Genomic DNA, 17,894 nt, shown 5'->3' with positions numbered 1-17,894 from the left:
AAATGAGAGAGCTATAGAAATTGTTTTGAATTGCCCTTCTTAGAATTTAATTATAAAAACATATTACTTAAATAGAATAAGATGAACCCTTTATATTTCTTATACAATTAGTAATCAAACTACAAAATAGGAAAACTATATATATTTTAGAATAACTACTCCTTGAATATATTTGATCTAGGGGATAAAATAAGATCTAATATATCCTTAGATCATTCTTATTTTATATATATATTAAATGATGGATTATGGATTATTGACCATTCCTAGGCTTAGATACTTGGCTCTAAAACAAATAAAATTTTCCACTTTACCTTGATAAAAACTTAGCCTGCATACCTAGATAAGAAGTCCAAGATTGGAAATGTGGTTATGCTCTCCTAAAATGTTAGCACCCATTATTAGAGGCTCTAAGAACTATTAGACCCCATTTTGGTGATTTTGAGGTCTCCAAATGTCTTTAATGTGTGTTTCTTGAATATATAGATTTTGATTTCACTCCCTTCTTTTTACAACAATGCCAAGACTTGGTTGACTAGCTCTACATTTAGGTAATATTTGAGCCTGATTTGTGAGGGATCTTCTTCCTAGTCTTTATGTTCTATCATGCTGACAATATTGAATCTAAAATTTATAATAATTTCTAAGAATGAGATACATAATCTTGCAAGATGTATAGCTTAATAAATTTTTTAAGTCAAAATCTCATAATTGTGTCAATTAAAATTAAAGGTAAGTGAATGCTTAAATAAAAAAGAAAAGGTAGATACATGACCAATGAAATAATATGTAACTCTAACAAAGAGGTATATTTAGTGAACATGACATCTACCCATATAAATGATGTACTCAATCCAACATCACCTTAAGCATAACTTAGATGGTAAAATATGGGTCTCAAAAAATGAAGCTTGAAATGGTACCCATGTACATAAGATCCCTTAGAAAATAAGTCACTCTAAGAAAAGATAGAAAATCCTCCCTCCCAAAAAGGGTCATAAAATCCCCACATAGTAGAAATTAAAGGACTATAGACGTAACCCCTTTAAGAACACACCTTCACACCATAGATAAAGCTCATAGATGAATAATCGTGCTTTCTATAAAGGGTTTGGTGAAGATGTCAACAATCTACTCAAAATTCGGGCAACATAAAAGATGATAATAACATTCTTCCACATGAATAAGCTTCTAGATATTGCACATGAGCCTCCTTATGCTTTAGTTGATAACAATGTGATGAGTTCCACAAAATCTAAATAACACCCTATTTTTTAGAATATTATAGATGGTCATCTAAGCTAGATACCAAAGTCAATGAGAATGCAATAAAGACAAATGGCCTAAACTATTATATGTGCATCCGCTCATGCCCAACCTTACAAGAAGATGGAGTATTATCATGTTTCTTCTCTTTTAGTATAAAATAATTATGTCATGTAAAAATAAATAATTTTAATAAATATTCCTCTTTATTGACATGTAATTTCTAGTAATATCTAAATTATAACCTCTAAAATTATGATACTGATCTAAAAACATTGTTGTATCTTTTTCTATTTAGAAATATTAGAAACTTATAATTTAATGGTGGTACATTCCTAACTTTCTAAATTGTAACTTAACATAAATTGGAGGTATTTTAATCTCATTTCATGTGATTTTATATATTTGAATTGGCATATTCGATAAGATAGTGGTATAATTACTACAAATGTTTAAATACACTTATGAGATTGAAAAGTATAATAGAAAAAGAATATATAGAGTACACTATTCATACCCTTTGATGACTCACATATATCATATCTAAAAGCTTCTCATATCAAATATTTGTCATATTTAAAAAGCTACACATCTCTAATCCTAGTGAACCATGAAAATTTGGAGAGAGTTGTACAAGTCTCTACATAGGTAAAATAAACAATTTGAATCTCATAGTAAGAAGAGAATCCAAAAACAAAATGAATCTCAATTCTAGGCTTCACTAAATAAGTTATTTTTTAAAAGATATTTTTGAGGGATTTAATAACCAATCTCTATGCCAAATTTGAATGTAAAATTATATAATAATTAGAGCTTAATATAAAATAAACATTAGATGAATCCATCTACAAAAAGAATATATATATTACATACTAGTGTTGGAGCTTTGAGGGAAGGATTTCTAAAGGCTATAGTCATTTGGCCTACTAGTAGTTGAAAGATCTAGTGCATGTCTTACAAGACCTAGTGGAGAATAATCCTTACTATATAATCTAGAGCATGTCCCACATTGTGATACAGTTTACACAGAGGGTTTGAATACTAGATAAGAGTAATTAAAGAAACCAATTGAAGTTTTGGTCATCCATCTAAATATATGTATCATAATTAAAACACCATAATGAGTGAGGTAGTTTTAAATTCAATAAGAATGAATAGGTAGTTGGTAGTTGGTATTAAGATAAAGCATGTCTTGGAAATAAGACCCTTAGATATGCAAACTAAGAGACAATTTCAATCCTTTGACCTTTATACAAGAGGTAAGTTATTTGGGAGTATGCTTTTGACCTTTAGTTTTCTCACTTGATTTACTTGAAGTCATGTATATATGCCATGTCCATGTTAAGATATATGGTTGCATTTAGAGACCTTCCTCTAAGTAGGACATTAAAATCATGTCATCAATGAATATAAGAATAATAAATTATCTTTTATATAATAAAATAATCATGTTTGTACACAAGAAAAGTAGTTTCCTTGAGCTTATCCATACATATATAGCTCCAAAATAGTAGGAGACAATGTATAACTTAAAGGTATTTTGAAGTATGTTCTCTCACTAACACATGTGACTGAACTACACATAATAGACTTGTAGAATGCCATAACAATTAATATAACAAAATAACAAAGAATCAAATCCCTTTGACAAACAAATACCAAGAGATTTGTAAAAGTCTACTAAGCAATGATACACTTTTCACCTTTTTGCCTTCAACCCTTTAATTTTGACAAACAAATATTAAGAAATTTGTGAAAGTCTACTAAACAATGATACACTTTTCACCTTTTTGCCTTCAAACCCTTAAATTATAAAGAATAATATAAAAAATGTGTGACCACTATTGTGATGATTCCTTACTTGTTTCTAACTCTCAATGTTTAAGGCTTTAGTTGACCTAAAATTAGGTATCCCTAAAATTTAAGAAACACCAAAGTTTGTAATACATAATATAATTTATCCAAAACCCAAACACCAATCATAATACATAATATAATTTATCCAAAACCCAAACAACATAAAATGAAATTCAATATAATAATAGGTCAGCTTGCCGTAATAGTGATCTCATGAAGAACATTAACCAATAACCATTATCTATATAAACACCTTTGACATAATACAATTTTCATTTTATTTAATTGGATTAATCTTTAATTCCTAAAATTCTGAAAACTCAAGAACTCCAAGCTAAATAACTCTAACTCTCATGTATGTATATGTGATCATACTTATTCAAATTTTATTGATATGTAATGTATGTTACAAATTATCTTAGAGACATGTGATGTGTGTTTTCAAAATTACATATAAAATTTTAATTTAAATAAAAAATTGTGCATGTACAATAGACTTAGCTCTTGAGACATTAGTACAGATATGACTTCACATGATCAGCTTGCTCATCATCCTATTATGGCTCCTATTGGGGCACCTGATGTGGTTCATGTTGCAGCACTTGATGCAGTTCTTGTTCTAGCTCCAGGTCATGCAGCTCATTGTGTTGCTCGTGGTGGGGCTCGTGCTACAGCTCATGGTGGGGCTCCTATTGTACCTCGTCATAGGGCTTGTCATGTAGCTCATGTTGTAGCTCTTGATGCAGCTCCTGGTGCAGCTCCAGGTGATGTATGTCCTAGCGTGGCTCCTGGTGCGGTTCCTGTTGGAGGTCAAGCTGCACCTGCAGCTCCTGTTGGAGGTCCTGCTGCACCACCTCCATGCATCGATATCGATGCATTATTTGCATTTTCAAAGTAGGAGGTTGCTAGACTACAATAGTTTATATTGTCCTCTGATGATGGTCTATATAGAGACATATGTGCTACTATATATAGGAGTTTATAGGATTTGACTGCTAGATTTAGAGCTCACCATTCATTTACTCCTGACATATTAGCTTCCATATCTAGGGAGCTTAGGGCTGAGATTTCAAGAGATGCATCTTTTGATGATGTCAAGAGGGTGGCCCCCAAAGATATCATCAAACAAGATCTCTTTTCATCATATGAGAGAGCATAGGGTAGGGTGAGAGGCTACCGAGTCACAAAATGTAGAGATCCTATTATTGCTAGCATGATCTATCCTCATTTTTTAGTAGCACATGGTTGTTATCCTAATAATGACTAGATACCTCTTTATTTTGCACAACAGTTGTATGTTGAGTTCCGCATGGGGCTCAACATCAACTACTTAGACATTCCAAATTATTGCGGACAGGGGCATGGTCAGATCGCAGATCATGACTAGTATCGCAATGCATAGCATCTACCACCTCCAGATCTCAGACAGTTTTTTGGATAGTGACTGCCTCCAGTGACTCCAGTACTGGCACCTATTGTAGATAGAGTTGTCATTACTTCCCAGAGGGGAGCAATCGGCACTATTGGACACATTGCATTTTCGACTGCTAGTATCACATTTGATTCTATTAGTTGTCATATTCATAGTCGACAAAATCGTCCACCTGGTTGAGCATCTTCAAAGGCATCTAGTAGCACTTCAGGCACCTCCCCTGATGAGGCATATAGAGCTGTTGCTACCACTACCAGGTGATGTTCATGCTCTTTCAAGATAGCACACGCATATGGATGTAGCACTATATTTTTTGACGGATCTATTGTAGAGTATCAGTTATATTTTTGATACACAGGGGATGTCAGTTCACTTAGTGATGGATGCCATTAGAAACCATTAGAGCCCTGCAGTTCCACAGACACAGGCTGCCACACTAGTGACAAATGATACACCTATGTCTAGCTCACAGCATTCAGCACTAGGCTCACGACACTCTATAGATGACTCACAAATATGAGTTGGAGATGTTAGGATCACAGATGAGGGTCTTGATGATTTTGGTGAGCAGTTGCGAGGATTGTTTGGGATTGATAGTAGTTCGAGCATGGGTATTTCATCATACCTGGAGATGTTATTCCGACCTGACAGCAATGATTCTACACCATTACCCAGCCAGTTACACAGTCCACTTCACTCATCATTACTAGCAATTGGACATGGTGTTGAGGGTGGTTTAGCAAGTGTTAGAGTTTTAGGAGGTGCATTGATAGACGATACGATGGAGTATGTTGATCATCCTCCACCTCCAGAGACCTAGGTACATATATATATATATAATTTATTTTTAAATATAAATATATACATGAAATTAATTTTAACATGAATTTATTTTTTTAAATAGTTTAGATAAATATTTAAAATTTAATCTAACTAGATAATAAAATGAATGCAAGCACAGGTCGTTAAGCACATGCTCACATCTAGTGTTGGTTCAGGACATGTACGTGAGAGGGATGATTCTATTAAGGCACCCAGAAGTGCTCAGGTACAAGTTTTAAATAGTTAAAGTTTAAAGTTATTTATGAACTTCAAACTATATATATATATATATATATATATAGAACTCTAATTTGTGTGTGTGTGTGTATTTGCAGGGCTCAGTTGATGCGCCCGAGCGGCCACAGGATGTAAAGGAGACTTGATCAGAGGGTCATTTTGTTCATATGCGTCTTGAGGGGTCCCTCTAGGACTGATTTATATATTTTTTGATGCATTTGTATATTGCAGACTTACATACACGTGTATTTTAGTACCTTGATGACATGTATACGTGTATGTTTCACTATTTATTTGACTATTTAGTACTTCAGTAGTTAGATGGTCACATGTATATATGACTTTTTATATTTTGCTAGATGTGCATGTATTTATTTGAGATTTACAGTTTGCATATGTATGTATTTTAGTTCTAGACATATATTAGATGTTGATGTTTATTCTTGAGATGTGTACATGTGTATGTGTAATTTTTTGTATTAATTTATAGCTAGAACATGTTCTTGAGACGTGTACACATGTATATACATGTGTTTTTTTTTTTTTTGTATTATAGTAGAACATTCTTCATGAATTAGATTATAGCTTTTAAACTTTAGATTTTATTACATGATCATTATATAAAATATCAAATTAACTTCTCTAAATACCTACTTCAATAGTTCAATATTCAAAGTTCAGTTCCAATTTGATCTATGAACTTAATTTAAAATTTTGAAAAATAATAATAATTTATATAGGGTGATTTAATTGAATTAATATGGGTGCTTAAAACTACTAAATTAACCCAAATGATTTAGATTATAAATTTAAAACATTATATTTATTTGTAATCATTATATGAAATAAACAATTAGTAGGACTAAAGATACATAAATTTGGTAAATTTCAATTAGTAGGAATAAAGATACAAATTTGTTAAATCAATTAGTAGGAGGTTAGAAAGATGCATATTTCTTAAATTATCAATTAGTAGCCTGCTAAAGAAAAATATTAGTCAAATTATGTAGATAAAAATATGTTAATTAGGTAAGCCAATACATTATTTTAGAAAACTGTTAAAATATATAATAAATTTAAAAACATATTAATTTAAACTAATTTAAACTAAGAATATGACCATAGACAATAAGCTAACATTACTATATAATTTTTTAATAAACTAATGATAACTATGAACTTATAATCTTACAATTTTAAAAACACATTTAATTCACTTATGAAATTCAATAGTGTAAGTTCCAACTAACTTCAAGTATTGTCTATTTATATCAAGTTGTTAAATTATTAAATCCATCCATTATACAATTAATATTTTTAATTTATATAGTTTTTTAATAAACTAATGATAATTAAGAGTATGATCAAGTACAATTAAAAACACATTTAATTCAAGATGAAATTCAATAGTTTGAAAAGAAGTTGATATTTAAGAATTCTAACATATTAAATTATCTTTGATACATATCTAGATCTAATGATTGTATAAGTTCGAACTAACTTGTATCAAGCCTATTTAGATATCAAGTTGTTATTATTAAATTCATCCATGGTACAATTAATATTATTAATTTATATAGTTTTTTAATAAACTAATGATAACTAAGAGTATGATCGTACAATTAAAAACACATTTAATTCAAGATGAAATTCAATAGTTTGAAAAGAAGTTGATATTCAAATTATTATAAAATAAATCTCAATGGTCAGTTCAACCATGATGTACACTTATAACATGTATTATCTTCTCATGATCTTCATTGTCTAGTCTCCACTCGCAACGTGCACGCTTAACTTTGACTGGATGTAGACAAAGCCCGATAGCAATGACTAGGTAGTTGTATTGTAAAACCTTGTTGTTAGGTTCATAATCAACAAAGTGTATTCCATGTTGGACTATTTTGTCTTGCTTCAAATATGTTCCCTCTATCACAATAGAACCTGCACCACAAATTTAAGTATTTTAAAATTTGATAAATATAAAGTTATATATATATATATATTTATTTATTTATTTATTTATTTATTTATTTTTATTTTTATTTTTATTTTTATTTTTATTTTTATTTTTATTTTTATTTTATTTTTATTTTTAATTTATTTATTTATTTATATAAAGTTACCTATGGGGAACAACATTCCATCACTTTCTTCAGGGTCATATAACTTTGTCCTCTCTGCAATACATCGCAATAAATAATAACTAACACCTTCATGATTTCTAGGCTCAGCAATCACTGCAAAGACATCTCCTGCATAACAAGTATACTTGTGTATGTGTACAGTACATATATAAGACAGTTCAAATTGATAATTAAATAACAAGTTGAGATTAATTTTTATGATACTTACCCACTTTTACAAATCTAGAGATACGATTATAATCATCAGCAATCAATGGAATATAATCAAAATTTTCATCATCTTTATCAAATGTATTAGTAACATCAAGTGGTACCGAAATCCATGCACCTGTATATCCACGTGCTTGACTAATGCATTCTTCATAATCTTCATCAATGCCACTGTCACAAAAACATGAATATTCTCTTGTCTTCAATGTCCAATTGCAATTATCTATACTTATGACTGAATGTAAGGAACGTGTCTTTTCTATCCTCTTGCAACCATGCATATTTTTCTATTAACACCTGAAAGTTCATTAAATTGAAATTATGGACAAATTAAAAATTAAACTTCAACGAATTAAAAAATAAAACTTAACAATAAAATTTTATAACTTAATTGCATAAAAATTAAACAGATGTACACATCCATACCTGTTATCTCCCAAAAGACTCTATATGGTACCTATCGACTAGTTGTTAATGATGTCTCGACCTCATCTAATGCAAAATGTGTCTTACACCATTCAACAACATCATGTGCATCATTTACATGAACTCCCTGATAATTCATTTGATACTTTCATAAAGCACGTTTGATGCAAGCTCCAACACCATCATGTTCACCTTTTCCATGGCCACTCTCGAAGAAATTACATATGTGTTTTATATTCTCATTACGATGATATCTACATAATGCATAAAATGGTCTAGATGATTTGAACTGTGCAACACATCCATCAGACCAAACATAATGTTTATCAACATTTATATTTCTTTCTTTCAAATAAGAAAAGAAGATATTGAAGCAATGTTTGACATAGTGAATAGTCATGTTCTTTATCATCACTTATATAAAAATGATATTCCTTTTTAATTACTCATGCTTGAACTGTACTCTGAACACCATCCAAATCTAACTATGCATGTCTATAACAAACATGTACCATAATAATGACCTGCTCAAAAAAGTAATAATCCAATTGAATTGCTTTCTAATGAACAAAAGAATAGTTCTCTACAAAATCAACAACTGATACAATTGTTCCAAGTGGGAAATTATCTCTCAAAGTTTGAAACTGTTGTGCTTGGCACTTTGCAAAAAATGCGTGACGAATATAAGGTTGAATCAAATTCTTAAATTTGTCCATAAATGTTAGAACAAGTAACTCCTCTTCAACATATTCCAACATTTTTGTCTCTTTCCCCAACTTTGTTTCATTCTTGACATACTTGTAACTTTTGCAATTCAATTTTTTTGTTGCATCAATATTTTCAATTTTCAAAGGAAATAGAGTCAATTCACCACATGTTTCACATAATCCTTTGATGCAATTTATTTGACTAGTTGGATCATCTATTTTTTTCACATAGAATGGATGATATAAATTCACTTCTCCTACTAGGAGGAGCATCATGAAAACCATATGTGTCTTCTACAAACTTTTGAAATACCTAATAGTGGACATCAAACTCAATATGATGATGACAAAAACATGTTTCAAACACTTTGTTTGACCTCACAAAGTATGGCTTCAATTTTTCAAACAACATTTGCCCAACTTTTGCATTAGGATGTTCACTACAAAATGACACATATAACTCATGTTATGTTGTGTCCAACCAATGTTTTGTATGATGTTCGTATTGACTAGATCTCTATTATTTGATGAAGGATGAGTGTTATCAATCCAAAATGATATGATTAAATTTTTTAATGACTCTTCAATCCTATCAGAATGAGGTGCTCTGCACATGATTGCCCAATTGCCCTCCATAGTACTGTCATCCACAATTAATCTTCTCTTAACATATTTTCTCATTTTTTCCTACTAAAACCCATTTCAAATGAAATTGAAGATATTTGTCTATTTTGGGTCATATTCTTATTTACAATAGACATCAACATCACTTTTCTTGCCACGGGCTTATCTTTAGTTCGAGAGTATTTTCCTATGTTTCTCAAACTTTGTTTAACATTTTCAATCAGATCAGTTTGCATGCTAGAAAATCTTCTCTTCTTTGATGTTGTGTCTACACCTAAAAAATTCAATGCCTCTTGCAACTTCTTTTGTGTAAGCAAAAGAGAAAGTAACTAAGCTTGTTCAAGTGTTTCAGTGTTATCAAATTGAGTCATAATTTCCCTTATTTTCTTATTCATTGACCTTTTCTTAGACAAACTTAATGGTTGAATAGTAGCTGCAAGTCTTCTCAATTTATCCACATCCATTTTAAGTAAATGATCTAATTTTTTTGGAGAAATAGCATTCTTTACAGATTGAGCAATATTTAGGAGTTCATCCATACCAGTTCCTGCACCTGATCCTGACCCTTCTCTGACTTCTGTTACTAGAATTTCTCCAGGGAGCAATCTTGAGGCTTCTCCAACATTCATTGTTTGAAATTCTGTAGGGAAAGATTTTGACCCTTCTCCAATTTATGTTATTCAAACCTCTATAGGGAGCGATCTTGAACCTTCTTCAACATTCATTGTTTGAGATTCCGTAGGGAGTGTTCCTGGCCTCTCTCTCCCATATGCACTTCTTCTACTTCTGTCAAGCCTTCTTCAACATTTCGTTCACCTTGTTGATTGGCTACAACAAATTTATAAATAAATCAAATTAGATAAAAGATAAGATTGAAACATAATTAAATTCAAAACCATAAAAAAAAAAACTAATATATATAATTACATACCTTGTTTAATTCGATGATAACGTGCTAGAGTCTTCTAAAGATTTCTTTGGTCTCCTTCATCAGATCTCTTCCTTGCATATTTGTTTTTCCTTCCTTTTTTGTTTCCGATTATAAAATCATAAAAAAAAAAAAAAAAAATTACTCCTTGCCTCAAGATAAATTTCGTGTAATAACTATACAAAAATGTTGTTGTATGAATTCACAATATGGCTTCACTATTTTTAAGCTGACTTGTTTGAAGCTGATGTCAGCATTTTTGTTTTTTCCATGTTCACATGAATGCTAAATATTTGACATGTTTGTGCGAACATATCTTGTTCAATTTTTGACAGCCAAAAAATTTTGGACAACGTGTTCGCTGCGAACACTGTGTTCGTACGAACATGTAAAATTAAACTTTTTTTGGCCCTTTTTTCTTTTTTTCTTTTTTTGGCTCTTTCAAAACCCATAATTGCAAATGAATGATCTCCGACTATAAAATTAAAAATGCCAAAATGTGCTGTTCAGAGCAAGCTTTCCAATGACAATAATTGCAACACATATTTTAATCATTAAGACTTTCAAATATGAGTTTAACTCATCATAGGTTCATTATCAATTGAACATCAACTAGCTTTGACACTTTAGGAAAATTAGTAAATTAGGTCAAAAAAAATTGAAAAATATCTAGGAAATAGCTTATTGAGATAGCTTTCTATTCAAAAAAAAAAAAAAAAGATTCGTGATAAATTGACTTCAAGTTATCTGTGTCAAAACGAACGTATGTCTGAATTACAATTGATGTCACTTCAAAGCTTCATTAACTATACAATATTCAACCAAATGCATCCTCTGGATATTGATGTTACAAATCCAACACCAAAAGAATTATCTCATTATCTTTTCTAGAAAAAAAGTTATGTGTGTCAAGCGGACTATCACTCTTTAAAAATATTAAATTTTATTATGTACCACTTTTCGGAGGAGAAGAAAAAATTGACATAAATAAATTCTTTTTTTAGATTAAAAAATATGGTTACAAATTAAGAACAGAGTACTAAAAATCACTAGTTTATGTCATTTTGAAATTATTTATAGTTTGAGAGATATAGTCACTCGAACATGAGGTTTCTTTCAAAAATATTGATTTCAGTGTCAAAATTGGTCAAAAAGTGGAACCTATTATTGTGGGATCACCTCCTTATAAAAGAGATCAAAATCTTAATAGGTAAAACCTAGGTTGCATGATAATAATTCATAAAAGAATTGATTATTATATGCCCAAATTTTAGCTTAAGTAAACTAGAGATAATAAGTGACTTAATAAGAAAATATTTTATTAGTCTAACACCCCCTCTTAAGATAAACTTAGGGAGTAGCGAAAAACCTAGAAACTACTACTGGAAGTAAATATGGGTCTCAACAACAAAGCCTGATGAGGTACCCAAGCACAATCAAATCTTTAAAAAAATGAGAAATAGAGAAAATCACATGGGAAAAACCCTACTCCAAAAAGAGATGGGAATAATATTGAAAGAACTAGTGAAGGAATGGACAAGCCTCTAAACTAGGAAATGTCCTAGGAGATAGGAATAAAAGATGATCATGAAAAACACCATTGAAGCATGAAGCTACAAACACTACCAAACTACTAATCTAAAGAACCTCCACTATATAGAACATGACCAGGTAGAGAAGACCAAGTCTGAAGAGCTGATCAATCATAGATGAAAGGTATCTTCATGACCTCCAAAATAGGAATGAAAGAATTTCTATATGATAAATGATCCATCTCACCAAAATGCATAGGTATCCAGCCACTACATTCATCTAGTGCATAGGATCAAATATTGAATACATAGCTCACTCCATCAAACTAAGAAAGTAATAGAACCAACATAACCCCCCTATAATGTTGAGAGGTGAGACATGAACACTAAAATTGAATGCAATATCTCTTGTAGGAAGAAAAAATAGGAACATTGAGAGTGAAAAAGAAGTACAAACACCTATAATGGCACATATCATTGACACATTGTAAGAACCCTCCTCGTATGCACTTATTTAAATCTGAATTTCTTGTTAAACCCTTTATAGGAGATTTGAATGGATAAATGAGTACGATAATGTGACGTTATGAGAAATTGTCATGGTTATTGCTTGAAACTAGGTAGAGGACATTATGATAATTATGGCTATCTTACATATAATGATTTGATGATTGTTGCAATAAAACAACTTAATACTTAACCTCTTTTGAGTCATTATAAATTGAAAGACAAAGATTATCAACTCACAAGAAGTGTTCTTAAGTAGCTTAAATTTAAAATATTATAAGTACATTTTGATGTGTTAAGGTTGTTAGGGTATCATGTATGAGAGGTTATACTTTTGTATTGGGATGAGTTATTAGGTTAGTCGAAATTATGGTTTAAACCATAAACATTGTGTGCATTCTCTAGGATACATCTGCATAACTAGGTGATAGAAAGTTATGAACTTATATGATTATGATGATGGATATGAATTAAGGTTTTATGGTTTAGGTGTCCTAATCTAAATTGAGATCAGCTGATACATTTATGTTTTGATACCCTGTGATTCAAGACTAACAACATTGTTTGATTGTTTAAATATTGATTTGTACTAATGATGCTATGAGGTGTTTCACCTTATGAGGATGATGTTTATTTATGGTGCCTTGATGATTAGGTTATACACATTCAGATAGTTTAGTATGCTCTATTGATGGTGTCTATGATGGTTAAGTATATGCATGCATTACGACGATTATTTCAGCATTTTAATTCAAACTGATGAATATGTTATGATTATTGAATTATGAGATTAGTGATGTTAATCTATGTGCATAAATGGGATAAGTTTATTTAAATTAAGTTATAATGTTTAGATCAATTTGATTATGTAAATTTGGTTTAAATATATGAATTTGATGTTATCAAACTAATGATATTTGAATTGAGTGTGCAGGATAATTAACCATGGAATTAATCGAAGAATTGGTAATTGACCCTTTGTGCAAACTATAAGACTAAGGTTGAATCCAATAAAGTGATTCGAACCTCATTGTCAAGTGTTTAATTTGTATTGTAATCTGAATATATGTGTATCATTCTGTATTTTGTGACGTGTCAAATGTTATGTAAAAGTAAATCTTATGTTATCACTTGACACTCGTTATATGCATATGTATGTCGACATATCAATTTAGGGCTAGCAAAGTAGCCCATTAATCTAAGATTGATTAGTTAGTAACCTAAATTAGTCTCTCTTAATTAGGGTTTAGTGGAAAGGTTACATCCTTAGGGTTTTTGAAGATTAAATAATTCAAGGAACTTGTATAGGTAATAAATTGATCCTAGAAGCCAAATTTAATGTTATTCAAGTGTCCAAGTGGTATGTGTATAGGTTAGGAACCTTTTCCACACTTCTAGAGCTTCCTAGGAACATTTATGACCACTAAAATATCCCAAGTTCCCTTTGTTGTGAGAATGGATCATATCCATGAGGTCACCCAAGTTTTTACCCCTTTTAAAAGATTATTTTTATGTTAGGGGAAGACCATTGGAGGCTTAAGTCAAGCTTGGAATTATTGTTATTTTGAGTAGATAATTTTGGAGGCTATTTAGAGTCCCTTGGAAGAGTTGAAGGTTGTTCACCCATTTTCTACATATAGAAAAAGTCAAGTTTGGAATTGGAAGGAAGGAAAGGATTTAGCTCATCTCAAATTTCATTGCCATGACCTTTGCAAAGGTAGGTTCTCCATTGCCATGGTTATGTTCTTTGTTCATTGCTTGTGTGTTAAATTCTTGCAAATTGTAGTATGTGTGTATTTGTATTATGTGAGGGATGGGTATTGTGGCTTTTATTTGCTCTCTTTTCATGTTTCTTTTCTTCATTTTGTTGGAGAAATTGTGAAGGGAGTGTTGGCATTACTCACCCTCTGATAGGGCAAAAGTGGCCATGTACGGGAGAAAGACCTTAGTTGTACTCCAAGTCAGTGTAGAGTCTCTTCTCATGTTGAGAAGAGGGAGAAAGTAAGGTGTTAAGTACCCTTTATTTTCAATGTAAAATTGATTTTGTTTTGGAGAAATAAGGAGAGAAAGAAATGGAAGTTTATGTGATTTGGTAGACTTAGAAGAGGCATGTGATTTGTATTCTTCATTAACATCTCCTACCTGAAAAAATCCACCTTCTCCCTCATTATAAGTTCATTATGAAACCTGTTGTGCATACCTTGGATGAGAATTATATGTTGAGTTGTGTCATTATGTTTGGATTATGAATGTCACCCGATCAGTCACCGATTCTCCTAGCTTGGTGGGTGGCCTTTTAGGGCCTAGGATGGGAGGTGAGCTCTCCATGGTTCTTCTATGTGTTTTATAGATTGTCTGGATAGGTTCTTGATGGAGCAACCCATTTTTGAAGTTTTGATGATGTTCCTTGAGTCACCTTGTGCAAATATTTATCCATTATTTTAATCTCTTGTGCATTTTTATATTCATGTAATGAGGAAGGAATTGCATCTTGATTTTGATTATGAAATGGATCCAATATTGTGAGTTGCATATTTATTAATAAGAGAAAGGCATTCCATGAAGAATTATGCATGGCTTCATTGTGTAACATCCCTTGTACTTTTTTCATTAATTATTGTTTTCAAATGTAATGAAAAAACACAATAGCTACATGTTGAATGTACTCTTCATTCATCTCCTTATAATTTGAATTGCAACAATGAAAATAAAAGATTGATATTGGTAATCTCTGTTAAAAATAGATTGATACAAGTATGATAAATGTGTTTCAATCATTGTTTTGTCACTAATGTCAAACCTGGTATTTGCTGGTAAGACAATTACTTATATGATTTAAGTACTATAACTTATTTTATTGATGAAGAGGATTTAATCAAATGATGTAATAATAGCACCTAAAAGAAAGGTTGAGTTATCACATGAAGAGGAGTACAAGAATAAAACTAAGACAGTGATATCAAAGTGCATTGATTATCTACTTAAGGTTGCAAAGGTTAGTTACACTAAGCAAGTTTAGAAGAACAAGTGAAACAAAGTTTGTCTGCCAAGCTTGACCAAGTGGATAGTAGGTGCTGAGCAAAGTTAGTGCAAGTCGAGCAGAAAATCAGTTGGAGCCAAGTAAAAATCTATTTTAGTGTATGTCGAGTAAAATTGTTGATGCTAAGTAAAGTTTAGTTGATGTCGAGCACCAATAAAATTTAGTTCATGTCGAATGATTTTATAGAGGATGTCAAGTAACACAGTATGTATTGAGCATCAAAAGCAAGTTAATACTGAGTGCTAGCATTGTTAGAAAGAACATGAATTTGATAGATCTGAGCTAAAAAGTTTGTTTTCTTGGATTGTGTGAACCATGTGGAAGATAAGATTGATGACTCAGTGGCGCAAATTCATGGTAAACTGTATTGAGGCGAATTCAAAGAGGATTGAAGGAGAAGTTTCTAAAAAGGGATGAACTTAAATAATAACGGGTAGATTCATTGAATCCTACGTAATCTGTCCTAACCCTAAATTAGACAATGGAGAATGAATTACAAAATATCTTAATTCTCTATTTATAGGGATGGTTGGTCAGAATCAAAGGTTGTCATATGCAAGAACCTAAGGAAGACAAGGAGTCTAAGGTATTGCTTCATTCAGTGACCTAAGTCAAAAGTCTGCATTGGCCAGTTAAGCAAGAAGGCTCAATGGTATGGATGCTTGAAGGGTGAACAAGCTATCTAAGTTGAAGTGTGTGAAAGCCAAGCACAATTGAGGACTAAAATAGAGATTTTTAATTTGCAAATGGAGTTGTAAGTTGTTATCAGATCAAGCCTTTTTGTTACTCTTAAATAATTATATCACTCTATGGTAAATCATTTGGATTAAGGTTGACCTAATAGTCATTTGTAAATCCTTTAACTGGATAATATTCCAAGTAAATGGTCTACAGTCTTCTAACAAGGCTCACTCCTAATAGGGTGATTGAAATCTTTTAACAGGGTCACATTTAACAGTGTATATTGTAACCTTTAATAGGGTTGGCCTTTCATAGGGCATCACTTCAAAAGAGTGAGAAAGAGTAGCATGTTACTGGTGGTTTTTCCCAAATTTGGTTTCCATGTAAATCATTGTGTCAAGTGTGTTATTGAATCTATTATGTTTCATGTTTACATTTCTGCAAATTGATTTGATAGTAACCTACAAGGTTTAAGTGATTTCACAATCTTATGGATGCATGCATGATGATAAATGTTTTATGGGTTCATTAACTTGTGAAAAAAAATATTTGTACATCTGGACCTTGGATAACTAATTCACCCCCCCCCCCCCCCAGTTATTTTAAAGAATTCCAACAATTGGTATTAGATTTGTCTGCTTAAGAGGACTAGTTTGAAGGTACTAGAAGCACAAAAATCAAGATGTCAAAAAGAGAGGTACCAAAGCTTAATAGAGATAACTTTCCTGCATGGAAAAGTTTGATGAAGCTACACCTTAGAGGACTTGGAGATCATGCACAATCTACCATTACTGTTGAGCATGCTGATCTTTTTGGAGCCCTAACTACTGGGGATTTGAAAAAGAAGAAACAACACAACTAGGCAATGTTGGAGATTGCCTTTGCCCTAAGCTATGTTGAGTTTGATGATATCAAAAGTCTTGACCATAAAAAGAAAATATGGGATGCTTTACACACCATCCATGGAGGAGACAAGAATGTTCCAAGAGCCAAAGTTGAAAGTCTCAGAGGTAAGTTTGATGATATGAGAATGCAAGAAGGTGAAAATATTACTCAAGGATAAAAGATGTTAATGCAATAAGAGGAATTACTAGTACAATAGATGATGATACAGTACTAAGCAAAGTTTTGAAAAAATTGCTACCTATATATGCTATTAGAGTTTTTTCTTTACAAAAACTAAGATGTGTACTAGGGAATGTTCTAAATCTTGAAGGTCTAGTAGGTAGACTCACTGCTTTTGAGCTATCTAACTTTGACAATTACAAACCTAAACATATTGAATCTACTTTCAAAGCTAAGATGTCATTGAAAGAACCTAATGTAAAGAAGAAAAAGACAAAATATGTGTCCAATGACAATGAGACAGATGAGGAGGATGTAGATCAACTTGAAGCACTACTAGCAAGGAGATTTCACAGAGGTAAAGGCAAGTTTAAAGGTAAACTACATATCTGTTGGAATGTTCAAAATGGGAAGAG

Source organism: Cupressus sempervirens, chromosome 3 (assembly GCF_028749045.1).
Source record: "Cupressus sempervirens isolate cs-2001-9-10 chromosome 3, ASM2874904v1, whole genome shotgun sequence".
Lineage (NCBI taxonomy): Eukaryota > Viridiplantae > Streptophyta > Pinopsida > Cupressales > Cupressaceae > Cupressus > Cupressus sempervirens.
This window is presented reverse-complemented; position numbering follows the sequence as displayed.